This window comes from Ascaphus truei, chromosome 4 (assembly GCF_040206685.1).
Source record: "Ascaphus truei isolate aAscTru1 chromosome 4, aAscTru1.hap1, whole genome shotgun sequence".
NCBI classification, from domain to species: Eukaryota; Metazoa; Chordata; class Amphibia; order Anura; family Ascaphidae; genus Ascaphus; species Ascaphus truei.
In genome coordinates this window covers 293,032,361-293,057,835 of record NC_134486.1, presented here as the reverse complement: position 1 = coordinate 293,057,835, position 25,475 = coordinate 293,032,361, and the positions used below count along the sequence as shown (strand labels likewise).

At 40.2% G+C, this 25,475-nt stretch overlaps 1 protein-coding gene across 5 annotated transcripts in view; it reads left to right on the top strand.

Annotated features, from left to right (window-relative positions):
- The window catches only part of HS3ST5 (heparan sulfate-glucosamine 3-sulfotransferase 5), a 317,283-nt gene that overhangs the window by 178,153 nt on the left and 113,655 nt on the right, over positions 1-25,475 (top strand). For 2 of the 5 annotated variants that reach the window (XM_075597661.1, XM_075597659.1), the window contains exon 3: positions 4,256-4,311. The exons of the other annotated variants lie outside the window; for them this stretch is intronic. The gene's annotated coding sequence lies outside the window, so the exon portion shown is untranslated. The remainder of the gene's footprint in view (positions 1-4,255; positions 4,312-25,475) is intronic. 5 annotated transcript variants of the gene reach the window in all.

Below are 25,475 nucleotides of genomic sequence, written 5' to 3'. Positions count from 1 at the left end.
CTGATGTGAAACACTTCTGGATACAAAGCTTAAAGCTTTAAGCGGTTTATTCTTTTTATCTTCAAGGGTCTTATTTAATTGCTAATCAACCTCTGGAAGTTAATGGCGTAATAAAAAAAAATGCTGCAATAACAACTTCTCTCTGTTTTTATACAGTGTTGTTTCACTTCCATATCCACTTTTTAGCTATATCAGCTACTATCTGTACAATCATGTCCAACTGAGAAAGCAGGTATGGGACGCAAGATGTGCAAGACAAAATTACCTTTCCACTGTTCCGGGTCACTCCTCCTTTGATTTAAAGTTAAAATGACAAATAAATGCAACTGAATGGAGTTAAGTGAACTGCTACAAAGCACTGTGGGTTTTCAATCTTGCTGGCACTTGTGTGACCTGCAGTAAAGAGAGAAAATGAACCAATTCAGCACCATGTCATTACAGTTTGTAAGTTATTAGTCCCCAGCAACACAAGCAAGTAGTCTAAAGCCGGTTGATCACTAAACAGTTGAAGAGGCGAGATTGTAACATTTAATGTATTATATATTTCATTTGTCATTTATGCATTTCATTAATATAACACCCTTTAGTTTTTACATATAGAGTGTGGTGCAATTTTAGATGGATAGTGAGTAATTGCTGCATTTTGTGTTATGCTGTTGGTTGTCAGGGTGTAGGCAACATGTATGTCCTGGGAACGGATTGTGATCAAATACTTTAGAAGTGGATAGATGTTAGAGGTCAGTGAAGGATGGTAATTTGTAATGTTTATGGTAATGTGCAGCTTAGTGCTTTGAGCAGGCTACAGATTTTAAATGAGCCCTTTAGTGATCTTAGTGAAGAAAGGAGAATAAGTCTTTTAACACTAAGATTATTTAAACTCAGAAACCTTCCAAATATTGTCGGCAACACCTTGATAAAAATATATTAGTCACCTGGACTCAATAGATATAGACGTTATGCCCAACCCTCGAGCATTTTACACAAGATTTCAAATCAGATAAAGGTGCTGTACTCTATAGCCTTCTAATAGCTTTGCATTTTCAACATTGGCCCCTGTTCAATGTACTATGTCATCTTCTCCTGGTAGGGAAGTCTGAAGCCCCATAAATTTCATTTAAACTGCGATTCATGCCGACAAGAAACTGGTTTCATAGCAAATTGAATATTTCCTCACTATGGTCTTCTAAGACAACGTGAGGTGCAGTCTATCATCACAGAATATTTCTATTTTAATTTGTAGAAACATATTTTACTCTTAGGCATTTTGAGTTACACACATTACCTGTCTCTCACCCCCCACCCTCCATGTGTTTCCACTTTACTGTTTGCATGTATGGTCAAACACCATTAGCTCATCTGTGAATATAGACCTAGTTAAAAGGATTACACATGTGGATGAGAATACTGTTGTACATGTAATTTCCGAGGAGCTCTTAAGACTTAACCTTCAACTGTAGACCATTAACCAATCAAGCTACATGCATGGATATAAATTACTGACATGCTTGTCCCTTATCCATTATTCTCATTCACTATTCTCATTCATTGGCACTACAGGATCATCTACCTTTTTCCTTTAGTTAATGCTTAGATTTATAATATATTCCCACACCCTTGTATGAATTATATATAATGTCACATGAAATGTTTTAAAAGTATGTTTTATTCTTTTCTCACTGCAACCAGGCAGAAGAAAAACAAGAATGATTAGGGTATCATGCCCAAAATCCTTGACAACGAGTTGACCCAAAGAACAACATTTTAAGCCTGTGTCAGTGTATCACGGTGCTTTGTGTTGATTTTGACTGAGTCCTTTGCATCAATAAGTGATTATAGGAGAAGGTAGGGGATTAATGTCTTGGGGCTACATTATTTTGTGACACGTCACAATTTGAGAGCTATCATTGTTTTCCTTTCTAGCAAAACATGCTATAAATTCTGACTTGCAGTAATCATCTCTGTTTAAAAATCTCTATAATAAATAAGACCTTTGGCAGGTATAAGCAATAAAAAATAAATTGCTTGGATGTTTGATGTTGGAATTTTTGAGAGTCGCATCGCTAACACACAGGGGAGATTCATTAAGCTCAAGTCAATGCCAGTCAACATGGAATCAAACTGTGATACACCTTATCAGAGTTTGGTGAATCCTAATCAAACACTGTGTGCACCAAAAACTGAAATATAATGTACACAATGGAGTATGCTGCACACCAAATTGAGAAAAAAAAATACATACAGTTTACCGGTGCTGCTGGTTCAAGGAGTACCTGTCAGGATTATTTCAAGGCAATACTCAGGAAAAAAAAGGTGATCCAACGCTATACGGATTTGATATCAAGCTAATTTATTAGTGCCACACTAATAAATTAGCTTGAAATCAAATCCGAAGAGCGTTGGATCACCTTTTTTTCCTGTGAACCAAGAACTGAACCATTTCTTTTATTCCAGTGCTATATACTATACTGTAGCTCCCCAGGAAAAATCATTTATTATCTATGTACCACTGTCTCCCTGCCCCCTTCTCCCCTACCTCCGATGCGGGGAAGGGGGAGGCTGATGCGGTTGCCGGCGGCATGCAGGAGGCAGTAGAGGGGCGACCGGGGCAGCTGCCGGTAAGGACGCCGCCATATTTGATTTGCTGGGCATGCACAGAGGAGTCGAGACACCCCAGTGGCCCTTACTGAACATTGCGCATGCACATTGAGTAGTAGCAGCGTCGGCCAATACACAAGGGGCTCCGCGAGGGACTACATATCCCAACAGCATCAGGGGCTGCCACCACATGGTATAGGAGGGCCAATAGGGCTGCTGGATTCATGGCCAGGAAAGATAGGTGTTTGGCGCAAATGCAGGGACCACCCTAGTCGAGAGCAGGACACAGAGGAGAGAGGTACAGATGCAGCGGACGTTATTTTAAAGCATCACGGCAGCGTATTCGTGTGCGCTGCTGTACTCCAAGCAGCATGAATGCAGCCAATCGCCCCAGGCTCGCGCGGTTATCGCGGTTGCTTTGTTTGAATTTTATGGATTATGTGCAATTATATGCAATTAAATGAATGAATTGTAATGTGTACAGTACTGTGCTACTGTGTTCAGGTGTTTAAAAACCAGAACACTAAAATGCTATTTTCTGCACTCGCGTCTTACGGCGGTACGGGTGTAAGTAATCCCGCGCCATCACATGGGTATTCCGAGGTATAAACCGCGTGATTTCGTAAAATTATGGCCGCTGCGTCTGTAGGGTCCCAGGTGCCAGTAGCCCTGGGACTAGGCCAGCTTTCCCCTGTAAGCCCCAGTTAGTCCCCAACTCACAGTAGCACCTGCAGCTGTATAGGGAAGCCCATAGATAGGGACACTTTCCCTGTATTGTGTAGTGTCAGGGACACAGTGCCTACAGTATGCCACCCTGTGACGTATAACCTGCAGTCTGGGACCAGATCCAGGCCTACAGATCCAGGATCCAGATCTTTTTTTAACTGCTCCACAACTCCTACTACTGACACTCGTCAGGTCGCAAGCAAAGGCAGACGGGACAAAATTGGAGCAAAATGCTTTGATTCATAGGAACAATGTCCTAGTTTTGCACCAACATTTCTTTGATACATAAACCCCATTATCTTTATTAGTTTCCCAGCAGAGATATTGCGTAGTTGACCCAGGTCAGTTTGCAAATGTTTGTGTGATTGTTTAATAAATCTGCAAATGCAAAATGCTCATTCAAGTGTTCACTATCACTAGTTAGTTAAAAGCTCTGAATTCACAATTTTTTTGCCAAAATATGTAGCAGCAAAAGAATGCTACATTTATCAAAAGTGATTAACATTTGGAAAAGTTTTGGGACATACATGGGATCCCTCTCTAAATATTTCCTTTTGGCAAATTTTGACATTTTCATTCCGAGAGAGGATATGCGCGCACATTTCTGGGTATAGATTAACCCTTCTGCAGGTGCAAAACACTTTTCCAACAGCTGCGAATGTCCAAATTCACTAACGACCCAAACGTGTAAACCTTCCCTGTTTTTTTTGTACTTGCCAGTAAAATGTGGGTGTTAAGTAAGAATGTATGAGTCAACAGAATGATGAATTTTGTTTTGTATTTCGGTGGCTCCTGTTCCAATTTTAAGTATAACAAAAAAAAAAAAAAAACATTAATAAGTCCTAGTACCAGAATGATGCACTTTGTATTAACATCTCTCGGCATACAGGTACTGTACTGATTAATAAGTAATTGCTTTTCTTTTTGTTTTAAGGGAAAGAGGAAGTACTTCTGCTCAATTCTGCTTCACAACATGACGTTACATATTAAGTATGCCTTCTTCACAGATTATCTCTATTTCCATTTGCCCCAACAATGATTTTTGTATTCCATTTAAATTGCTTTAGCAATAACATTCAACACTAAGCTTATCTCAAACTACCAATATTAAAACTACGAGTCTGCAGATTCTGAACCTGTGCTATCATTCTGCCTTAAAGAACTGCAGAAATTACATTTGTTCAGCTACTGTATATGTTATATGGCACCATCAAAGCTTGATTGTAATTTACTTTGTCAGTCCATTAAGTTGATTTTATGACACCCAACACATCCAGTGCCCATTTATATGAATCCTGCAGCTTTCTTCAGGTTTCAGCTAAGGCCATTTGATACCTGCCTATTTTTATGGCTGACCTTGGGAGTGGAGTTCAGTTTAGTAATTTATGGCAAATACTGTTATAGAAGACCTATTTGCAAGATTCTCTGTCATTCAGTGCTAAGCGATTGTTCCTGACTCCAAAGACAATTTGTGCCACTGACAGGGCAATCCTATAAAAAATATTGCCTGGCCACCCAGGTGTCCCATCCAATTATCTGAAGTAGAAATTAATACTTTTAAAAGCTGCTAGTTTGTGAAAGGTTATTACAATTTATTCCAGTGGTTTTCTTTTGCACATTATGATGAATTGGTTCATTAGGCCATTATTTCCCACGTCAGCGTCTCATAAGATTGAACCATAATGTTGAGACATTAAGGAGAACAGCAAATAGATTATTTTGCAATGAAGTTATTTACTGCTGCTAGAATAGGATGCTTTGTTTTTAAAACCAGATACAGCTCAACCCCGCTATAACGCGATCCATTACAACGCGAATCCGCTTATAACGCGATGCAAGCATGGCTCCCGATTTTCGTATTTATGAGTACTTTACAACACGATTATTGGTATCTTAAATACTTTATTTTACAATGCATACATTTTTACGTTATTTCTAGCGCGATCCGCTTATAGCGCGATGTGATTCTTTGGACCCCAAGCACAGCATTATAAGGGGGTTGAGCTGTAATTGTAAATTTCTGTTCCCTTACACTGTCAGACAGTATTTATTTTGCTTTAGTAAATGCCGGAAAGTTGCGTTCATTTTGCTTTCGTCAAAATGCTGGAATTCCATTGTGAAATGTGGCATCATGTAAATGCAGTGCACTCTGTTATTCCTTCATCCTTTGAATGCAGGCGGCTGTGTGAGCATGTGTAACAAAAGAAGAACAACTCCAATGAGAATAAAGCAGCAATCTTTCAGCGTTTCTAAAATTAGAATCAAGAAAAATGCATAATTATTTTGACATTACTTCATTTTTATCCATATCAGTATTGTGACTAGAATAACATGTAATATTACGTTTAATAAGAATAACTTGCATTCCTTACTCTATTTTGCCTATTTAATTATTGCTCAAATAAGTTTTGTGGGGAGTTTACATTGCCTAATGGCCATCATGTCAAATACTAACCAGCCTCTCCTCCTGGGACTGGAGTTCATCATAAACAATGGACTCAATATATGAAGAAGGTACATGTACGCTGATGCAGTTGTGTAAAAAAAAAGTGCATTTGTTTCTGTCTGAAACGCGTCATTTATGAATTGTATTTCTACTACGTTAGAATTTGGCACACACTTGTATTCTGCCCTAAAAATAAAAAAACAGCCTTACGCCACTTTGAAGGTGATGGAGAAAAACATCAAGAATAGTTGCCCAAACCGCACATTCCTTAATAATAAATAGACCTGCAACATTATGCAAATGTAACCCCCCTAAACGCCTCCCATTTGCTCCATCAACCCCTCATCTTGTTGCAGACAGATGCAGATGTCCCTGAAAATGGCTCCAGCTAAATTAATACATAGATGCTGTTTGTCCCAGGTATATTTTAGTGCTGGTTTGCAACAGAATTTGTCATTTGATACATAGAGCCGAATGGGTTTTACCATTTTAGAATGTGCACCATAGTTGCGTGGATGTGTGTGTGTTTGTGTGTGTATCTGCATACAGAAACACAATAAGTAACCTAAAGGTGATAACCTATTTGGAACTGATTAACTGGTATACTACTAGAACGTGTAGAGACAGTTGAAATATTGGTACAGCTCAACCCCGTTATAGCGTGATCCGCTATAACGGGGATCCGCTTATAACGCAGTTTGAGCGTGGACCCCGAATTAAAAAAATAAATAAAAGCACACTACACACACTCACAGCACACTGCACATACTCACAGCACACTGCACACTCACAGCACACTGCATACACTCAGCACACTGCATACACTCAGCACACTTCATACAATCACAGCACACTGCACACACTCACAGAACACTGACACAAACACACACACACACACACACACACACAGAGACACACTGTCTCTTTAAGGGAGCTTGCTCTCGCAAGACGGAAGCAGAAGCAGGAAGCAGAGACAGGGAGAAGAGCTGCCAGATGCCGGGTAAGTGCTGTGGGCTGTTGCCGCTGCCCCACCGGGTCTTGGAATGCTGGGAGAGTTCTCAGCTTTCCCCCTCCGGCAGACACGGTACCACCACAAAAAAAAATGTTTTAAAAATAAATAAATGGAAAAAAAAATTCGGCGGCCATTTTTTTTCAACAACCCCGTTTTTAACGCGGTGGTCATGGGTGGCCCCCGAGAACTGCGCTATAACGGGGTTAAGCTGTATCTCTCAGTTCACCTATAATACTAAACAGTTAACCTAAGGGGTGGTAACCCAACTGGAACCTATTGACTGGTATACTAATAGTAGGGATCGGTCAGAAGGAAGGTATAGATAAAGTTGTATTATAATTATATCATATCTGATAAAGAATCCTGTGAACTTCGAATGCTTGTAACGTTACAAGTATCTGTTGGTTCAATAAATTGTATCATACTACCTACTCCACCCTCTTTTGTTACTTTACTATATATTATTTACAGAGTCTGTGTGTGTGTATATATATATATATATATATATATATATATATATATATATATACACGCACTCTCCATGGTGTAATATTGTTTCAACATGTTATTTAATATATTAAATGGTAAGATATGCAATCACATAGATATATAGGAAAAAGTCACTTGAGAGAATTATTGTCACCACCCAGGAACCAGGACCACACAGATGCGAAAGCCAAAAGTGTTGTCCCAGGGGAGAGGCATCCGCATGGGCCGATCGCTGAATCAATATGATCCTTAAAACAGGCTACCTGTCAAATCCAGACAAAGTCCTAGACAAGAGGAGTAGCAACTTGGTGGGGCAGAGTGGAAATGCCCGATGAAGGTTGAGGCCCACTCGATGTTGCTCCACTTTACTCCATCCATCAGTCCATCCTGTTTAGATGATGTCACTAGTGTCAAGTGACATCTCTGCCCAATGCGTTTTGTTACTTCCAACAGCAATTTCTTCAAGGGAATATGTATTCTACATATTAATTACATTGTTTTATTTTACTATTTATTTTCTCTTGTCTCTATCTCTCTTGCTGCCACTGTCTCTGTCACTTAGTGTGTGCGTCTCTGCCACTCAGTGTCTCTGTCTCTCTCTCTCTATTTGTCCTGTCACTCTCATCCTTCCTTCTCTTGCTGATGTTGACGCAAGGTAGCAGCAAGGGATGGATGAAATGCCGCAAGACTGATTATTCTTGAGGCGTTCCAGCGGAAGGGCAAATCGAAAAGAGGGTTTGCTTAATTTTTCAGTTCGGGCCAAGGCAAATGTGGCAGAGCTGCAGTTCAGACTCCTCGGAACCGCGGGAGTTCAGGAGGGCTTGGGTTTTTCACCCATCTCTAAAATAGCTTATTCTAGAATATGCATAAGATGTCCTTCAGGCGCCAGGCTTTTAGATACTACAAACATGTGAGTTTGCGTGTGTGTGTGTGTGTGTGTGTGTGTGTGTGTGTGTGTGTGTGTGTGTGTGTGTGTGTGTGTGTGTGTGTGTGTGTGTGTGTGTGTGTGTGTGTGTGTGTGTGTGTGTGTGTGTGTGTGTGTGCCACTAATCTTATATCTTTTCAATGTGCGTCATTCTTAGTGATTTCTAGGAGATGTGATGTTTTGGAGTCTTTTAAACACCTGTAAATAATCATATTAAATGTTCACTGAATCATTTATAATTTGAATTATCCAGCAAATATGTCTGCACATTGTTTATTTGATTAGGGTGAAAATAAGCAGTGTATGGAAAACAGATTACTGAGACTTAAATGCTACAAAAAGTGTTTGGGTGCCAATGTCAATTGAATTTTCACCAAAAGTGCTAGGTACAAATTAGCCTCAACTGTATCTGATGATAAGTACATATTACAAACTGTAGATTAATGTCTTTGGATCTGAAAGAAAGCTTAACATACTTTGTTTAACTGCTATGGTTTGTGGTATTATCTTTTGCAGTATTGTTTACATTGAAAGTACTAGTAATGTATCCAGATTCTTTTGTATGTAACACCCCTTATTAATTCAGGTTTAGGAATTTCTGTTTAGTTTTATAAGGATGGCTCCCCAAGTTCATTTCCAGGGACATGGCTTGGCAATGAAGAAATGCAGATCAGGAACACTCATGATGCAATACTGATATAGCATATAATTCTGTGCAAAAACACACATTACAGAGAGGGATAGGGTTGGGTGGTAGGTTATATTAAGGCTGGAGGCAGTTGTTCCTACTTCTTCCTTTCCTGACTGGTTCAGAAGTAACATCTCCAGAGCAGAGTGGATTTCTGAACCCTGGGACAGCAGACAAGCAGCAGAAGATGGTCCAGGGTTCCGGTTGAAGAGGAGGTCGCGGAGGAGTCCTGACTCATGAACCAGAAGGCAGAGGTTGGAAGGAAGAGGTGTGGCCTGGCTTATGGAGTGTGTCCTGGGATGAGGAGCAGCAGCCGCAGAGGAGACCCAGGAGGAAAGGAGAGCTGTGGTGGGAGGAGCGTGGAGGCAGGCCTGGGCTCCATTTGGAAGGGTGGACAGTAGGGTGCCAATATCAGCTGATATGTTGATTGGTGGGTGTAACAAATGTGGTGTGCGCAGATGGTTTTGAAGTGAGGTTATTCGCTACCGCTTTCTTCTTTGCTTTTTTTGGGGCATTGAAGGTGAGTGAGTTAGTCAGTACATCTAAGAGATGTGAACCAGGATTAAGGAGCGAGGATGTCTTTTTGCAAAAAGCGCAATTGATGTTTCTGATAAGGCGGTCAAAAAGGGACAAGCAGGAAAAAGAAAGATACGTGTCGCTGGCACAACAAAGTCTTTTTTGTCTGGTGAAGTTAGTGGGGGTTCATTTTGAGATAAGGCCAATTGTGGGGGGCCCCTTTTGGGGGGGGGGGCCTTGTTAATTCTGCAACCTATTTCCTTCCAATTGTTTGGGTTTGTTATTTAAAGGTGGGTTTGTGCAAGGGCTCCAGGTCTCCACCCCAAAATCGAGGTATGGGTAAGTCAATCAAGGCCCTGAACCCTTGGGTGAAAAACAACATGACCGACTACCAAGTAAGTTGGGGAGGAGGAAGCCTAAATGTTGCTAGTTAAGGAAGAGAGGGAAAGAGTAAGTTTGAGGTAGTAGGTTATATTAAAGCAGCAAAACACCTTGCACTACATCCATTTTTTTTCTTTCTAAGATTGAAGCAGGGTGTCATCTCTGGCTCTGATCTGCATTAATTTCAGCTCAGGGAACATCTGCTTCCAGAGATACTTACCTCTGTAGGGGTTGCTTATAGTGCAAAGTGTTTATCTGCTTTAAGGCTGTAGGCAATTGTTTGTGCCTCTTCCTTTCTGGACCAGTTCAGAAGACCCATTCTCCCTCCCTGTTTGTTGATGTTGGGTTTGGGTTGTTGTTTTAATTATTGCTGCAGCTTGGCAGGAAGCTTAGAGGGGAATGGAACTCTGGCAGAAGTTGGATCCTTGTGGGGAGGTCCAAGGTGCTGTACCTCAAATAGTTATTTTAGAGATGGCAGTTTCATACTTGGCTTGGGCGGCTGGTATGTGATTGACCTTCCAGTTGTTATGTTGGTTTTGACCAACAGTGGGTTAGGTGACTATTGACAAATAGAGATACAAACCAGGCGTATCCCTTGGGTTTATATTTTGGTTACAGAGCAATTTAGCAAGGCACTCTAGTTTGGGTTATATTTGGTATTTATCAATGAAGCTGTGACCTATTTTCTTTTAATTGTTTGTGTGTGTTATTTAAAGGTGGGTTTGTGTAAGGGCTCCAGGACACCAACCCAAAATTGAGGTTTGGGTAAAGCATGTGTTTTCACAGAGGTGTCATAGAGAGGCTAGGGTAAATACATGAATCTCAATAAAGTAGCTAGCACAGTGAAGTAATAGGGATTATGTACTAACATTACTTTGGTGTACAAATAGTACAATACTTGGACAAAACAGCATCAGATATAGCAATGAAATAAAATCACATTGACAGCTATGGGGTATTTTCCTCTGATACATTGTTGTATAAGAATAGCAAATATATAAACAGATACTACCGCTCACCAATAGGTATGCTAACGATTGAAGGGTACATAGGGTGCATACGGGAGTATTGATACAACAAGGAGAGGGAAGGGTTGAAGATACAACCTAAAGAACCTATGTGCACTCACTAATAACCAATTGAGCACTGGAAGTATTCAATCCTGGGGTATGTGACCACTGTATAGCCACTCACTAATAATCTAAAAAATTATTTATTAAACATATATACAACGTGTAAACATATACAAATAAAATGGCAAGGAGAAGGTGCAACAGTGGAGGATGTTATATCATCACACAGTCTTATTAATGCTATGTGTTAATCCAATAGATATATAATGGGAGTAATTACTCCTCAAGAGACAAAATATACGTGCATCAGTGTAGGAGTCCTGATACTGACAAGTGTAACTTCAATTAGCTCTATTGAACAAGGATCTTGTATATAGTCCCTGTAGCTAATAATAAAATCAGAACACCATTATAATCAATCATAGTTGTATGTGCATAGATGTAACTTCCGTGTAAAAGAAACTAATTGTGTCACAATTGTATCAACAGACATACACTGTTACCACAATGCAGCTACATGCAGTCAATTGAACTGGTTACTAGTGGATGAAAACACATAAGTTACAAAATACGCTGATGTATGAACCACCGCTATATTAGGTCTATACCCAGCAGTATATTGCAAGGCTAATGTTCTTCCTTATCCACTGCTGTCACTGTAATATCATGATAGCATAATGTAATGGTGAATCCAGTGCATTCTAAGGATAGATATCCCAGTGCAGCGTCCGCCAACCAATGCGTGGCATACAAGAGATCGAACTATTCTCTGACACATACAGCTGATGCTATAAACCTTACAGTCACAAAAGCTGCACTAAGGCAGCATATGCATGAATGCGTATGATGCGTATATGACCTGATGACCAGAAACGAGCGTGGTATACTCAGCGTTGTTTCCCTCGGACCTCCACTGCGATGCTCCCGGCTGACGTCACAGTGGTGAAGTCGTAAAACCGACATACGTTTTGCGCTTTAGAGAGCGCTTTGTCAAAGTAGGGAGTGATGGGAAATCATTGCCTTAGCCTTTTATACACACTGTAAGAAGTGTGTGAACCCACAGTAACCTATCACGGAGATAGGCGGTGGCAAAGGAGTGACGGCAAAACCCTCTTCATTAGAGGAACAACTCTGTGATTGGCTGCTCGGCATATCCTAGTAGCCTATAGTCAAGTTTGTTAACGTGTGTTGATCCCTACCTACGTGTATTCAGTCTGGGATCGATCAGTTCAGATTGTATACTGATTTCTAGATAAATAAGTTATTTTCCACACTATTATAAGCAAAACACACAAAATCCACGGGGAGCATGGGGAGGAAATAAAAATAAATTTAAGTGCAGCAAAAAAAGGCAACGTGGAAAAAAGCCTTCAAATGACTTGGCTCTAATGGATTAACTACTTACAAGATGTAAGAGTCAAATAGGCAGGGTTGACTCAAACAGTCACAGGTAAGTGGATGATGCAGTTGTCATCAGAGTGGATCGGGTCCCCAGGATCACGTACCCCAATGTTGAGAGAAAAACTGGCATAGCACAGATCACTCGAGATAAAATAGCTTTATAACAATAAAATATTATACTCACATTCTAACATTAAAATACGGGCATATCACACTGCATTAGTGTAGGAAGATTTTAGCCAGCTGGCTCACCGTCCTGCAACGTTCCCCCACTCCTCTGCCTCAGCCCCCGGTCAGCTGTTACACTGCTCCGACTGGCGTCTGACAGCATGCATTGGCTTGAGGATTTGCTTGTGTAATACGAGCTTGAGACAAAAGGTGGCACTGAGTGCTCATTTGCATGTCATTTCCCAGAATCCCTTGCTGCAGTGGAAGCGCTGTATGCTGGGTGACAATGGGGAAAGACAGGGTTGCAGACCTGTCTAAGAACACGCCAGTCGGAGCAGTGTAACAGCTGACCGGGGGCTGAGGCAGAGGAGTGGGGGAACGTTGCAGGACGGTGAGCCAGCTGGCTAAAATCTTCCTACACTAATGCAGTGTGATATGCCCGTATTTTAATGTTAGAATGTGAGTATAATATTTTATTGTTATAAAGCTATTTTATCTCGAGTGATCTGTGCTATGCCAGTTTTTCTCTCAACATTGGGGTACGTGATCCTGGGGACCCGATCCACTCTGATGACAACTGCATCATCCACTTACCTGTGACTGTTTGAGTCAACCCTGCCTATTTGACTCTTACATCTTGTAAGTAGTTAATCCATTAGAGCCAAGTCATTTGAAGGCTTTTTTCCACGTTGCCTTTTTTTGCTGCACTTAAATTTATTTTTATTTCCTCCCCATGCTCCCCGTGGATTTTGTGTGTTTTGCTGTTACTGTGGGGGAAGAGTGAAGACTACCCCTTCCAGTAGGTTCCAGAGCAGGGGGTGAAGCTGTATTCATTTAAATTTTATCACATTATCACCTATTTAAGATTTTGATTAGTCACTTATTATTAGTGTTCACTTTTTATTTGTTTGCGCCTTATTTCACTTTACCACTATACAACCACACTATTATAAGCACATTAGTCTTGGCACTGGATAAAGTTGTCTTATGACCATCAGTGAGAAAGGGGGATATCAATGAATAAAGCCTGAACATCGACACCAATACAACTGCTTCACATCAGTGTGTGATATATTAAAGATGACGACTGGTCAGGTTTATGGTGCAGCAACTAATTCTCATTATGTGGTCCACATTGAACATAGTCAATGTCGAGAAGGAGCAGTTTGGCTTTTCCACATACACATACCACATACAACCCCAGTATTAGACATGTGCGGTTAATAGAGCTATGTGACTTGAAATTCATAGCACAATAACCCGTGTAAAATTGACGATAAAACTTGTTGGATAATATGTTATATTTAGAGTCATGTCATAGAGTCAATTATTCAAATTGAGCAGGGTGGGGAATGTGTAAAGCAAAAAGAAGGGAGGGTGGAGAACAAACAGTTCCATGACATGTTTGATGTTATATACAGTTACAGAAAACAACAAATGTGTAAGCATGTACCAAGCATACCAAATAAAAGACAACTTGAATGTGTTGCCCCTTGTGGGACCAAGGGGATCTATGCACTGTATTTCGACCATTTGGAGATAATACCTTCGGAGACAGCACACAGAGTAAGAGAAGGATTAAAGATTGTAAAAGGAGTTTGAGACCTGAAGACTATTGCAATTACATAAGGGTTGCCAGACCTTTTGAAATTTGGTACAACAATCCCAAAGGAAACTACTTAATCTCCAGAATAAATCAGATCTTACTTTGTATATTTGTTATATGGGGGAGATCTTCCTTCAGCCAATAAGCTGCAATAGAACACCTTGCTCCAGTCATGATTTTGGAGATCAATTTATTGGAATGTTTATTGAGATCTTGAAATTGCCTATTAAGAAGGCAGGACAAGGGATCCAACAGAAAGGAGGAAGTCTTAAACATTTTAGGTTAAATCCATTAACTCTTATGCAAAGCTGGGCTACTTTGGGACATGACCACTACATGTGTATACAACTAGCCTGTTGCCCACAGCCCTTAGTAGAGCAAGAAGAGGCACCTGGATACATCCTCAAACTGCATTGGGGTTAGGTACCATCTTAGGCAACCTCGAAAAGGTCCTCTGAATTCTTAGAATCCAGGATACAACAAAAAGAGGGGTATAACCAGGCGCTCTTAAGTGAATAGGATCTCAAAATAAATTAATAATCTTACATATAGTTGTGTGAAAAAGAAAGTACACCCTCGTTGAATTCTATGGTTTTACATATCGGGACATAATAACAATCACCTGTTCCATAGCAGGTCTTAAAATGAGGTAAATACAACCTCAGATGAACAACAACACATAACATATTACACTGTGTCATGATTTATTTAACAAAAATAAAGCCAAAATGGAGCCTAGAAAATTATGAGGCATTTAAAACTTCAAAAATGTCCTAAAGTAGAATCGTAGAAGTTATGGAAATTAGGAATTTATGCATATGGGTCTTAATCTAGAAATATGGAAAATATAGAAATATAATAGTTAAACGTGGGTTGTAAAGTTCTTACTGCAAAAGGTCTAGGAAGTTCTAGACAATTAATCCTCTATATCCCTGTTTTCTAAATATATGTAAGACTCTCCAGTTAGTGGTAAAAGCTCTAAGGATTGATGACCAGTTACAGGGAGCTGCAGAAATGTCCTTAACCGAGTGCCAGGCCCAGCGAGGTAGATCCCAGTAGCTGGTGCAACACAGTCAGAAATATTAGGAGGATAGAGTGGTCAGGCAGGCAGCAGTGAGGTAGGCACAAGTCATGGCAGGCCACATGCAGGTAGAGTGGTCAGGCAGGCACAGGTCAAAACAAGCAGGTTTCTGGTAGCAGGATAACAAGTCCCAGCAGCAAAACAAACAAGTTGATCCAGCAAGGACAGGAGGAAAGGGCTAGCTTTAAATAGCAAGTGAGGGTGTGTGTCAGTGAGGTCTGATCTAGTACAGCTGCAGTAACAGGCGCTCAAAGGCACACTGAGTTTATGGAACTGTCCAGGTGCTGATCTGATTTACGGTCAGAGTTGCCGCCCTGATCAGCCGAGGTTGCTGGTTCAAGTCCTACCAGGCCTTGCACTGAGCTAACATTTCCAGATGTCTTGATTTGTTAGGGCAGAGGTCCAAAATAGTGTTTACCAGGGGCTGGCCAAAGCAAATACATCACGGACAAGTAGGGCAGCCACCATCTTCCACTGGCCACAGCTCTGTCAATAGACCCAGTGCGCTCTTTGCATCAGCACTCTGCTCCAAAAACGGACTCAACTTAATTCTATTCTGAATTGACATACAAGTTATTCCTAATAATATAGAGTGGAACTTGATATCTATAGCCTCATATAAACCCTTGCCCTCAAGCTCCTATTGGGCAGTGAAATACTCAGATGGGGAAAGCTAACCCATTTAGTACCAAGGCTGCTACACTCATCCCTTAGCCAATACATTTTGGTCCGCAAATATTTTGTACAGCACAGAATGATTGAAATATAAATAGTAATATAATTATATTTTAACACACATTAAAATTAAAGATTTCAAATTATATATAAAGACATTAAACATTATAAACAGTTCAACATCCTTTTATAACACACCGCATTACTGTATAAACCTTTCATTATGCCAGGGCTAAAGTCTGAATCTGTTTTGTTTACTAGTTCACAGCGACCATCTGGTACCTGGATACTATGGATCTTTCTGGACCTATATCATATTGTATAAGGTCCATGTAATCACTGTGACCACACATTCAATAGGTAGCCCATTTTTCCATTCATGTGCTGCAGAGCAGAATGACCCTAGCCTGACTCTGTGGATCTGTCTGGACCCATCACAACTCATATTGTACATGATCCTTGTAAACCCTACAGCTCAAGTGCCACAAATTCAATAGGACAATCCTCTCATCCATTCATGTGCTGCAGAGATGACCCTGGCCTGTCCGATTAGTGCCTTTTGGGCTTAGTCCTGTTGGCACCTTTTGAGCATAGTCTCAAACAATCCAGGGGGAGCATGTGGGAAAAAGAAAACAAATGGTACACAAATAAGTGCAGACGTATTGAATTCAATGAATTAATCAGACAGTTTCTTGGCTCATATGATTGATCTACTCACAGGACGTCAGCAAATCAAAGGCAGTTGGCAAATTGGGTTGCCACCCATATAGATCGTGGTAGTTAGGACCCCTCTTTAAACACTCCGTCAGCAATACACGTGTTATATGCAAGATGAGAGAGAAGACTACATAGTGCGATCAATAAGGTACATAAATCTTTATAAAACGAAGGTTTAAAAATGCGCACTTACAATAAGTCAATTAAAATCATGCATGTATCACACAAATGGTGAATGGAGGTTTTCCGAACTGCTCACCGCCTCCCTTGGGTACTCGGCTGGCTCCCACTGCTCGGTGACTGTAATCAGAACTCCCCTCCTTGCGCCCGTCCGGAAGGATGATGTCACGGCTTCAGGGCTGGTGTGCTACGGATCGCCTCCAAGTCCAAAATTGGTCCACTCAACGCGTTTCGCCCAGCTGGCAAGAGCTATTCTCGGCTTCGTCAGGAGTGTGTGTTATGGTATACAGATAGCTCTTATATACCCTATGCATGTCACAATTCAACAATCAATTATACAATCAATTAAAAAACCTAATTAACTCTTATTACACTCAGTGCCTTTTGGGCTTAGTCCTGTTGGCACCTTTTGAGCATATCCATGAGCCACTCCAAGACATAAGGGTAGTCATACCCCTATGCTTTATAAACAGACAAACTCTTCAAAATGAACATGAAATGCTTCATTTCTTTTTATTATATTCAATGTAAAATACAGTATGCTGGTGAAATGAATGCATTTGCTTATCAGATCATGAGTGCAATTATATAACTGTCCCGAATGTACTGATCATTGTAGGCAAAAAATATATATTTAGAGTTTCAATCAGGTTACCACTGATGAAAAATGAATGATTGCATAGCTAAGAGAGTTAGCACATAGTATATGATGTACTTCTTCAAAGACTAGCAACAGAGAACAATACATAATTCAAGCAGCACCTTTAATCTTGTTTTCTTTCTCATTAATTGGTTTTGCAGCGTTGTTTTGACATTTACCCTTAGAAGAAAAAAAATTGACTAAGAAGATAAAAAAAAAGCGCACTGTGCACTAATCGTATTTCCCAATCTGGTTTTTCAATGTAGACTATTATAGTTCCTTGCTCGTGAAATCAATTTTGTTGGCCTGGCAAAGTTTCTACTCAATCGACAGACTTAAAGATACAATGTAATACACTGCCCAATTTTAAATGGTTCTTGCATTGTAGGCATTCTGATATTCAGACTAAAGGGGGACGTTTATAATGCCACTGTGCTATCATTAAAAAAATTTTTAATAATCATTGACAGGTTTCTCTTCAGTTTAATTGAAATGAACACTTGTATAATTATAATCATGCAACAGCAATAGAACAGACTTGCATAAAACACTTGTGCTTTTTAAGATGTGATAAATATTTTATGCACATGCGGCAGTTTTATTGGCAAACGAGAGGGAAAACTGATGTCATAAAAACTAAGAATGTGCTACATACAGAATGATTATTATTTAGACATCAAATAACTCTCAATTCTCTTACTGCTCCATACTGTATATGTGCTCCATTTATCATTTACTGATGCAAATCAGCCACATTTGTTGCACAACACTTTGTTACATTGGTGGAGGAGACACTGATTATGGAGTTTGACACAGAACGAATGTGTTTTTGCACATTTAGTTCACTTTTTTTGCCGTATCCTTGTTCCAATAGAAAGAAAAGAGGAGCTAACAGTTCTCATGGGGAAACAGAAGCCAGGAGTGCGGCCAACACCCAAATGCAATCATGTGAAAAAAATGTTCAGGTCCCCTTCAGCAGCGTTGAAATAGACTTAAAAGAGTTACAAATATTCCATAACATTTTACTTATGACTTTGTTTTATTCGTGAACAATCAGTGAGTACACACCTGATGAAAGGTCTAGGGATGGACCTGAAACGTTGTAAGTAAAAACTCTTATGAAGGTGGTATATTTACATACTACACCAGGGGTCTCCAAACTCAGTCCTCAAGAGCCACCAACAGGCCACCTTTTATGGATATCCCTGTTTCAGCATAGGTGGCTCAATCAGTGACTCATGAGCCACTGATTGAGCCACCTGTGTTGAAACAGGGATATCCATAAAGGCTGGCCTGTTGGCGGCTCTTGTGGACTGAGTGTGGAGACCCCTGTACTACACTAATGATAAGGAGCCACAGCTGTGATCCAAGAAGCCAACAATGCCCACTGCGGTGCATGTAAACATGCGCACAATGTGTCAATGTAATTGGATAATGGAACGCAACCGTGGAATGCAAACATTGAACGAACATGGCTGTTTAAAGTGCAAGTACTGAATACTAAAGCACACCAAATGTCAAGATACAGTATTTTAATCAGATTTATACAATAACAATAATAACATTTGTACAAAAAAGCTTCTTAGTATTGTGTCTAAATAAAGTGCATTTATATGATAAAACACAATGGCAAGATAATTATAATAATTGTTTGTTCTTGTATAGCGCTGCTAGTTTTACGTAGCGCTTTACAGAGACATTTTGCAGACACAGTCCCTTAGAGTTTACAATCTATGTTTTTGGTGCCTAAGGCACAGGGAGATAAAGTGACTTGCCCAAGGTCACAAGGAGCCGACACTGGGAATTGAACCAGGTTCCCCTACTTCAAACTCAGTGCCAGAGCCACTCTTTCTCCCATACAAGATGTATATAAACACAAATATCGCTAGAAAAGACATCAACATCAGAACAATTAATTAGAAATATGAACAAAATGAGGGTAAACGTCCTCTTTTGAGTGGGAAAACATGATCTATAATTTGATACCTAGAATTTGTAAGGCTTTTAGAAATTACATGCTGCTTTTGATTCCCCAGATTCTAATGAATTTATATCGGATGATGCACTTCAGACATCGACACAGGAAAACGTGTCACAAATATCAAGTCCTTAATAAGTTTAGAGAAAAAAGTATATATACAGTATACACCTCTGGTAGTTAATAACCATATTGAAACTTTTTCCAATCTTGTTAGCAGTGATCTCAATAGATTTAATTGGTTAAAAAATCCAGATTATAATAACTTCAGTAGAAAACAGAGAGAGAGATGTACTGGATGAATGAGTTAATGATAAAACGATTATATTTAAGGCTGCCCATAAGGGAGGGGCCCTAGTCATTATGGATCATAAATAATATTGAAAGAAATACTAAGGCAATTGTCTAATAATAAACATTACAAATGATTAATGTATGATCCTACTTTTAAGATCAAATTGAGAATTGATTGTATGTTGATAAAAGCATATAATTTGAATATAATTGACTCAAATCTCAAATCTTTCCTTACAAGTGATCATAAACTCATATGTTTAATTGGTCCAATTCCCTTCCCCCCACCATATTCATCCCATATGTGTGTTCTCTATGTTGGTATTATATACCATACCTAAAATCCATAAAGATACATTTAATCCCCTGGGAAGGCCTATTGTTGTGGGAATGCAATCTGTTTTCCAGCCATAAGATGTATATCTGAATATTATACTTAGAGCTTATCTACAAGAGACTTTGTCCTTCACCAAAGATACATCACATTTTTTAAGAATTGTATGAGATTTTGGACAAATTAATGAAGGTATACTTCTGGCCACACTGGATGTTCAAAGCCTATACCTCCATAACACAGTTAGAAGTTATGGATGCAGTAACAAATGTTATTATTGAGGTAAATTTTTCTGCTAAACTTTGTGCCTTCTATAGAGATATGATGGAGATCATTTTGCCAGAATTATTTTCTTTCTGAGTCCTCATTGTACCAGCAATGTCAGGGCACAGCCATGGGTAGCAATGTTGCACCTAAATATGTTGTCATCTTTATGGAATCGTTTGAAAGATGGTTTGTCTAAACAGAATAGAAAAAGTGTCCAGTCCGCGCTCTTGCTCTTTAAGAAATTGGAATGGTAGTTCCTCTCTGATCTTTTGCAGCTCTTGATGTTGAAGGTGTCTTCCCCCACCTCCAATGTGGATCTCTGCAGAGAACTCCAACAGCGATACCCAGTTCCAAGAAAAAAGAAAAACACAAAAGCGCACCAAGATTGAGATATACAGTGTATTATAAACAATAAAATTAGTAATATACACTTACATGGATTAAAACTTTATTGATCCTGATCACGATCGTGACTTCTATGGTGAGGCAACAATTGGGATGAAGGGGGGTGAATTCCGTCTCTGCAAACAAGCCCCGCGCGCTGGGACTGTGTTTTTCGTACAGTCCACGTGTGAGGTGGGGATGATCCAAAACGCAACATAGACTCAGGTCAGAGGTCACGGCGCCTTTGGAGGAAGTTGGATCTGTGTTGCGTTTTGGATCATCCCCACCTGACACGTGGACTGTACAAGAGAGGTTTCATTGCATTTATCTGTGCATCCCCGCATCATCTTTGGGACCTCCCGGGATATCGGAGGGAGTTTGTGCCATTTCCCCACTGGCCCGAGTGTATACGGAGGACTCGCTCTACTTCAGTCATCTGCCACTGTTTGGTTTTCCACGCCTATTGTATCTGGTCCTGTTGTAAGTAGGGTTTTGGGTTTTAACCCCTTGATGATCCGCTGCAACAGGCTCCTCTGTGTTTTATAATAAATTAGTTCAATATTTTCAGCTTCTGTGTTCTATGTTTAATGTTGTTTGTCTATTCTGTCTTCATGTAGTTTGTGCAATCATGCAGTATACACTATGATTTTTTCTTTTGTATCTTTTCACATGTCACAGACCAATCGAATGGAGTCTTATCATTGATTGGGACTGACTGGACTTTCACCTATTTTGGACCCATTAGACATTATCATTTATTGTTGTGGGCGCTGGTTTGTATTTGTTTCTCTGTTTCCCATCTGGTGTTGCTTCTACCAGTTGATTCCTGGCTGCCCTGCTGTATTTTAAGTTTATTTCACTGTTCATTTGCATATTTTAGTGCACATTTATTATAGTCTGTATTTTATAGTGATTTGCGCTTTGTAAGCACATGTCTTTTTGTGTTATGTTATTTTCAATGTATAAATTGACATTGTCTGAGACAGGCGCAATGGTTCCCTTTTCTGATTTCATATTTCTATTACATTTTGTGATGTTGATGTCTTTTCTAGGGATATGTGAGTGTCTGTATACAGTATAGTACATCTTGTCATTGATTGTGTTTTATCATATAAATGCACTTTATTTAGACACATTCTTTAGACTTTTTTGTTCAAATTTTATTATTGTTATTTTACAAATCCGATTAAACATTTCTTGACATTTGGTGTGCTTTAGTATACTTGCACTTTAAACAGCCATGTTCGTTTAACTGTTTGCGTTCCACGGTGGCGTTCCATTATCCAATAACGTTGACACATTGTGTGCATGTTTACATGCACCGCAGTGGGCGTGGTTGGCTTCTTGGATCACAGCTGTGGCTCCTTATCATTAGTGTAGTATGTAAATATAACACCTTCATAAGAGTTTTTACTTACAATCTTTACGCGCGCCGCTGTGGGCGTTGTCGGCTTCTTGGATCACACCTGTGGCTTCTTCTTCTTAGTGTAGTATGTATACTGTATAAAGCACCTTCATATGAGTTTTTAATTACCTGATGAAAGGTCCAGGGATGGCCCGTAAACACTGTGTGTACTCTGATTGTTCACGAATAAAACACAAGATTCATAAGTAAAGCGATTTTTTTTAACTTTTGTACAGTAAGTCTATTTGAACTCTGCCGAAGAGGACCTGAACATTTTTTCACATGTATTCTTGTTCCAGTTCAGAAAGTTTATCATACTGTCATAAACGTTAAATGTTACATTTTGTTTTTTATTTCCTATTAGATTATAAACTCTTCGAGGCAGAAATTAACTTTTTCCATGGCTTTATTATCATGTTTTATGCTATTATTCCTAACTATGTATGTACTTCCCTTTACTTTTAAATTGAATGTGCTGTTTGCTGCCACTGTAAAGTTCTGCGTATATGTCAAATGAAATCATAATAATGTAAACGAATTATGAGTTTGTGCTAATAGCTCTAGTAGTTAAACTTGACGGTGCTCTTATGACATACCAGGTACATTATGGACAATTGCTAGTTTTTCAGGGAGGATCGGGCAGACCTCTCCAAAGTAGCATTTGGCAAAATCAAAATGATTTCCTTAACCCCAGATGTGGTCCGTGGTGGTCATGTGATCACTCTTGAAGTGATGACATGACTGGAAATGCTGGAAGATCTGTTAGCACTCTGTTGCCACCAGACCACCAGTACTGAATAGATTGAAGGTGCAGTTCCTCCCAACATTACCTATTTTGAAAGTGAACTCCATGTGATGCTGATTACCAACCTTGTTTTTGTTTGTTTTTTTCCTAGCTCTTTTTTATTTGATTTTGTAATTTAAAAGGCAAAAAGCCTGCAGTAGCGTGTTCACTTGGAAACTCCTGCTATTTATTCTTACCTCCCTTCCACCAGGCAACACTGAGCTGTTTACGATGTATATTATAAATGGTCTTATAAAAGAAAAAAATCTTATCTTCAGCTTCAAAGATACAGTTCTTCGAGGTCTACTAATGTGAAAGGGGCTTAGAAGCATAGGTTTTGGTCTCGTTTCTTTAACAATAAAATACACAGTTTAGAAAAAAACAATGTGCAGAGAAAAAACTAGAGATATGAAAACATTCTACTGTACAGTATTGTGAACAAATATAGAAGCTACAATCCATGTTTTTATTTGGGGGGGGGGCAGGTTATCCTTCGGGGCCGCAGACAGATTTCCTGGGGCCCAGGACTAGAGTTATGTCCGGGCCCTCCCCCCTCAGCGGTATTGTGAGCCTCCCCCATTTCACACCTCACAAGCCCCCTCTATTTCCCCCTCTTCCCATGTATTTCTCTCCCCTACGTCTCACTCCCTCTTCCTCCCTCAACCCCTGTCACGCTCACCCTCCCGCCTCGCATGTATTTGTCTCCCCTGCGTCTCACTCTTACTCCCACTTTTCCTCACTCACTCCCTCTCCCCTCTCTCTCGCCCCCACCATCCGTGAATTACCCCACTCTCACTCAATTCCCCCCCCACAAAATGTATACCAAAAAACAACAGCCCCTAAATATAAATAACCCCACCCCCAATACATAATAAAAATACATCCACCCCCCCCACTTCCCAATACATATTAAAAATACACCCAACCCTACACCCCAATACATAATACAAATACAACCCATCCATAATAAAAATACTCCCCACCACATATAAAAAATACCCCGACCCCCAATATATATAAAATATACCTCCACCCCCCAATACATATAAAAAATACCCCACCCCTCAAAACATATAACAAAATACCCCCACCCCCAAAACATATAACAAAATACCCCCGCTTTACATATAAAAAATACACACTCCCCAATACATATAAAAAATACCCCATCACCGCAACACATATAAAAAATACCCCACCCCCCAATACATATAAAAATGACCCCCACCCCTCCAATACATATAAAAATACACCCACCCACCCACTACATATAAAAATACCCCCACCCCCAATACAAATAAAAAATTCACCCACTACCCCCCCCCCCCACCCTTACCAAAAACATATATAAAAAAAAACACCTTGTAGATGGTGAGCCCAGGGTCCGGTGTCTTAGGGGGCCCCACCAGTGCTGCAAGTTGTGCCCAACCTCTGGCCAGGCCCAGCTGCCGATCCTCTCGTGGTTGGGCCCTGGCTCTCCATCAGCTGCAGGCCTCTCCCACACTCTGTCCCACATGCTTCCAAATCTAGCACGCTCGCTGGGCTCACTCTCATCCCGGCACGCCGGAAACTGGGCCAAGCTTATTTCTGATGCACTGACGTCACAGAGTCCCATTGCGCACCGGCGTTGGAAGCTCGGCATGGGACAGAGAATGGAAGAGGCCAGCAGCTGATGGAGAGCTGGGGCCTGGCCATGAGAGGACCGGCAGCCGGGCCTCGCACAACTTGCAGCGTCAGCCAGGCCCCCCGCTGCCACCGGGCCCGGATCACCTGCCCCGGCTGTCCCCCCTTGTTGGCAAACCTGGCTATCCTACCTGAATCAAGATGGACCCCAATTTGTCTTTTTTTTAACACAAAAGATTACAAATACAGCACTACAAACATGGTCATCACGAAAAGAAAGCTGCAATGTCATCTCCCAATGATGTCGCTGTGTCTGTTGGCCAAAAGACCCTGCAACCATTTTTCATCTTCTAGCTTCTCCAGTGGACAGCCAGCTTACTGCTCCTGAACCTTGGGTTCACAGGGTGTCATAGAACAGTGGATGAGCTCTGAGGAACTGCAGGTTCAGATTTAAAAAAACAAAAGCAAGCAGGTGACATGTTTATTTGTATTTCTGAAATAACACTTAGTACACACATCACTCACAAATAATAATAGAACAATTCAAGCATGAGCTTACACTGGAGTTTGGCACGTGAGCCATGTCACAAAGGCATAATACAAAGATACTTTAAAATGTCAAGCATTAGACAACTCTAAGGGTCACATTTGCTGAAGGGTACACAAGTAGAGTTATTTGCATATACAAAACTTCTGCATGTACTTAAAGCTGCAGACCAAGCAATATCCTATGGTTTTTTTTTAATAATAAATCAGTTCTGTACTATTAGAAAATACTTAGCATTTAGAAATTAAAATAAACTCTGAATGACATTTTTAATGTATTATAATGTAACAAGCATTTTATGTTTCTATAGCTACCATTTACAAAGTCACATCCCCTTTCTCTTCAGGAAATAGGCTCTGGCACACGCCTTTTTGAGCCCTGCCCTCTCTTAAGCAGTGCACCAATTGTATCTAGTGAATGCCTGGTCACATGATCGTCCCCACAGAACTTTGCATCTTTGGTCCTCTTCTGATGCACTGACAGCCATTTAGTGAACCCCCGAGCCGAATCTTTGCTGATTGATCACAGGAGAACGGATCG